Below are 4915 nucleotides of genomic sequence, written 5' to 3' on the forward strand. Positions count from 1 at the left end.
AATATGGAAGACAGCTTCCTGGCCAACTGACTGGAAGAGATCCATAATTATGCCTATTCCCAAGAAAGATGATCCAACCGAATGTGGAAATTATAGAACAATATCGTTAATATCACACGCAAGCAAAATTTTGCTGAAGATCATTCAAAAGCAGCTGCAGCAGTATATTGACAGGGAACTGCCAGAAATTTAGGCCGGTTTCAGAAGAGGACGTGGAACCAGGGATATCATTGCTGATGTCAGATGGATCCTGGCTGAAAGCAGAGAATACCAGAAGGATGTTTACCTGTGTTTTATTGACTATGCAAAGGCATTCGACTGTGTGGATCAAAAAAAATTATGGATAACATTCCAAAGAACAGGAATTCCAGAACACTTAACTGCTCATGAGGAATCTTTACATAGATCAAGAGGCAGTTGTTCAGACAGAACAAGGGGATACCGATTGGTTTAAAGTTGGGAAAAGTATGTGCCAGAGTTGTATTCTTTCACCATACCTATTCAGTCTGTATGCTGAGCAAATAATATGAGAAGCTGGACTATATGAACAAGAACAGGGCATCAGGATTGGAGGAAGACTCATTAACAACCTGCGTTATGCAGATGACACAACCTTGCTTGCTGAAAGTGAAGATGACTTGAAGCACTTACTGATGAAAATCAAAGACCACAGCCTTCAGTATGGATTGCACCTCAACATAAAGAAAACAAAAATTCTCACAACTGGACCAATAAGCAACATCATGATAAATTAAGAAAAGATTGAAGTTGTCAAGGATTTCATTTTACTTGGACCCACAATCAACAGCCATGAAAGCAGCAGTCGAGAAATCAAGAGATGTATTGCATTGGGTAAATCTGCAGCAAAGGACCTCTTCAAAGTGTTGAAGAGCAAAGATGTCACCTTGAAGACTAAAGTGCACTTGACCCAAGCCACGGTATTTTCAATCGCCTCGTATGCATGTGAAAGCTGGACAGTGAGTAAGGAAGATCAAAGAAGAACTGATGTCTTTGAATTGTGGTGTTGGTGAAGAATATTGACTATACCATGAACTGCCAAAAGAATGAACAAATCTGTCTTAGAAGAAGTACAACCAGAATGCTGCTTAGAAGCAAGGATGGCAAGACTGAGTCTTACATACTTAGGACATATATTGTCAGGAGGGGTAGTCCCTGGAGAAGGACATCATGCTTGGTAAAGTACAGGGTCAGTGGAAAAGAGGAAGACCCTCAATGAGGACACAGTGGCTGCACCAATGAGCTCAAGCATAACAATGATTGCAAGGATGACGCAGAACCGGGCAGTGTTTCGTTCTGTTTTGCATAGGGTGGCTATGAACCAGAACCGACTCGACGGTACCTAACAATGACAACAACATGGGATACCAGAAGACCATGTTCAGCAGGCAGCAGGGCGTGTGAGTCTGAAGAGTTCAGGGGAGAGACCCAGGCTGGAGGGAGAGCTCTGGGAGTTACTAGTATGTAGGTTGTGCGGGGGAGGCTTAAGAAGGCAAGTGATGACACAGACTTTTGGATCCACCCTGGACCTCCTGCTTAAGAAATAGCAAATCTGGCCTGGTGATAGTCCCTTCCTCCCTTTGCTCTTCAGGATTAGGTAGTGTGAGCAGCCCCTGCGATCCTGAAGTGAGCCACGCTTCAGCCACCATCTTACAACACCAGCTTTCACTTGTCTTGTTTTATACCTTCCTCTCCCTTAGTTGATATTGAGGACCTGCATATATTTGATAATCATTCTATCTATTGATGCTTCAAATGAAATAGATCCATGCCTGCCTTGATGTCAGGACATGTGACAGAGCCAGGGTCCTTCAGAGCTGACCCTAAATCCATTGTGCTAGGAATCACACAGGCCAATGCCCCACCAGAAGACAGAAGGACAAGCAACTCCAAAGGGGGGGGCGACACTGATGACGCCTCCCACCTCCCCATGTCATGTTCTTCCAAGTCCATCATACCTTGGGGTCTGTGATGGTACCGGGAGGGCACCAAAATGGGGGCAGGCTTGTGAAATGTTGCAGTGGGAGACGGGGACTCGGTGACCCACAAAAGCCTTGCATATATTTGAGATACGGCGTTGTGTCTCTGTGTCCTGGGAGCTTCACAAGGATAATTAAAATCTCCACTGTTACTGCCCACCGGTGTGCTTGCTATCTTCATTATTTCTTACCTGATGACTCCTGGGCCATGGCTATTGAGAAAAAAGTCCCAGAAAAGTGTGCCTATTCCATGTCCTAGGGCCCCATAACAAAATGCCATAAGGTGGGTGGCTTTAAAGGACAGAAATTTAATTTCTCACAGTTTTGGAGGCTACAAGTCCAAATCAGGGTCTCCCATATCGATTCCTCCTGGGGCTTTGAGAGAGGCATCCTTTGTTGCTTACAGGTGGATCTTCACATGGTGTCTTCCCTTCGCTCTCTGTGCATGACTCCCATTTTATAGGACACCACCCAGAAGGGATCCAGACCCACCCTACTCCAGTAAGGTATTTTTAACTGATAACATCTGCAAAGGAGAACTCTATTTCCCCAAACAAGGCCGCGCTCAACAGGTACAGGGGCTAGGACTTCAACATATCTCCGTGGAGGGCACAGTTCAATCCATAACACTATCCAACATTGATTCTCCTCTCCTTGCTTACTACTAAAACCTTGTGTTTGCTTAGGATGACAATATGCCAGCTAGAAAAACCATACTTCTCAGCCTCCTTTGCAGCTAAGGAGCAGCATGGCACAGGGCTAGACAGCGAGGTGGAGTACGCAGTTCCCTCTCCCACTGTGGGCAGAGTATAAGTCCTTACCCCACTGACGTTGGGCTGGGCTATGTGACTTACTTTGAATATTAGCAGAAGGAATAAGCAGATGTCTGCTGTTTACTTGCATGGTTTGGCCCATTTCTTTTTCTGATGACTCACCATGAGAAAAGCCTGCCCTGGGTAATCCCTACTTGTTCACCCTGGGTCCCAGGACAAGTATGCTTGGAGCAGACCCAGAGCCCAGGCCAGCTGACCCCAGTCTGGAGCACTAGCCCTACCCTGATGAGCCCAGCCTGAATCAGCTTGTCACGCTGAGTTTGGGGGTGCTTGTTACAAGCATTACTGTGCTAGTAACTGACTAATGTTGTTACCTGCCATGGGGTAGGCCCCTGACCCATGGCCACCCATGCACAACAGAACGAAATGCTGCTTGGTCCTGTGCAAGCCTACCTGTCTTAGCTTCCCAAGGCCGCTACAACAAAATCCCACAAAGTGGGTGACTTTAAAAATCAGAAACTTATGGTCTCATCGTTCCAGAGACTGTAAGTCCAAATCAGGGTCTCAGCTGTGTTGATTGTTTCTGGGGGCTTCAAGAAAAGACCATTCCACATCCCTCCCCTAGTTTCTGGCAGCTGCTCTACATCAGTTGCAGACTGGAATGTTTGATCCATAGGGTTTTCATTGGCTGATTTTTGGAAGTAGATCTCTAGGCCTTTCTTCCTAGTTTGTCTTAGTCTGGAACCTCTGCTGAAACCTGCTTAGCATCATAGTAACACACACACCTCCAGTGACAGACAGTGATGGTTGTGAGGTGCATTGGCTGGGAATCAAACACAGGCCTCCTATATGGAAGGCAAGAATTCTACCACTGAATCACCACTACCCCTTTAACTGACTAATAAAAAGCAAACCAGTTACCGTGGGGTCTATTCCAACTCATGGTGACCCCAAGTGTTGCAGAGTAGAACTGTACTCCATATAGTTTTCAAGGCAGATTGTCAGGCCTTTCTTCTGAGGTGCCTCTGGGGGGGTTTAGGTTAGTAGTCAAGCACTTAACCATTTGTGCCACTCAGTGATTCCAATAACCAAAAACACCTACTGCCTTAGAGTAGATTCTGATTCAGGGATGTAAGCAGAGGTAACTGGTAGAACTTCTGGGAAAGCTCTTTAGCATGGAACAGACTCAGCTGGCAGGTCTTTTGCCCTTGGTCCTTCTCTTTCTCCTTGAATGAAAACAGACTCAATGCTTGGAGGTAGGATAGCATCTTAAAACCACAGGGTGACAGAAACATGCTCTTGGCATGGCTATATGGAAAGATAGAATGAGCCTCCGTATCTGGTAACACCATGACATCACCGTATCAGGCCTGAACTGCCTGAACTTCTTATGTAAGAAAAATAAAGCCTCTAACTTATTTATGCCACTCTTCTTTAGGTTTCTGATGCTTGCGGCTGAAAAAAAAGTCCTAACTGATGGGCACATGTCACTGCTGATATTAAAGCCGTGTCTGCATTCTCACCCACCGACAGCATGAAGGGTCACGAGAGGGTCCAATAGAGTCTGGGAAACGTGGTATAAAATTTCCTTGGATAGGCAGCCCACAGAAGTGATTGAGAAGGAAGGGTCTGAGGGGTGGATGAAGGACCATGAGACACGGTGGCCTGGAAGCCACGAGAGAAGACAGGGATGTTGTTGTTGTTAGGTGCTGTCAAGTTGGCTCTGACTCAAAGCAACCCTACGTACAACAGAATGAAACACTGCCTGGTCCTTCACCGTCCTCACAATCGTTGTTATGCTTGAACCCATTGTTGCAGTCACTATGTCAATCCATCTTGTTGAGGGTCTTCTTCTTTTTCTCTGACCCTCTACTTTACCAAGCATGATGTAATGTCCTTCTCCAGGGACTGGTCCCTCCTGATAACATGTTCAAAGTACATGAGACAAAGTCTCGCCATCCTCGCCTCTAAGGAGCATTCTGGCTGTACTTCTCCCAAGACTGATTTGTTCCTTCTTCTGGCAGTCCATGATATATTCGATACTCTTCACCAACACCATAATTCAAAGGTATCTGCTCTTCTTCGGTCTTCCTTATTCATTGTCCAGCTTTCACATGCATATGAGGCAACTGAAAATACCATGGC

The sequence above is a fragment of the Loxodonta africana genome, chromosome 9 (genome assembly GCF_030014295.1).
Source record: "Loxodonta africana isolate mLoxAfr1 chromosome 9, mLoxAfr1.hap2, whole genome shotgun sequence".
Taxonomy (NCBI): domain Eukaryota; kingdom Metazoa; phylum Chordata; class Mammalia; order Proboscidea; family Elephantidae; genus Loxodonta; species Loxodonta africana.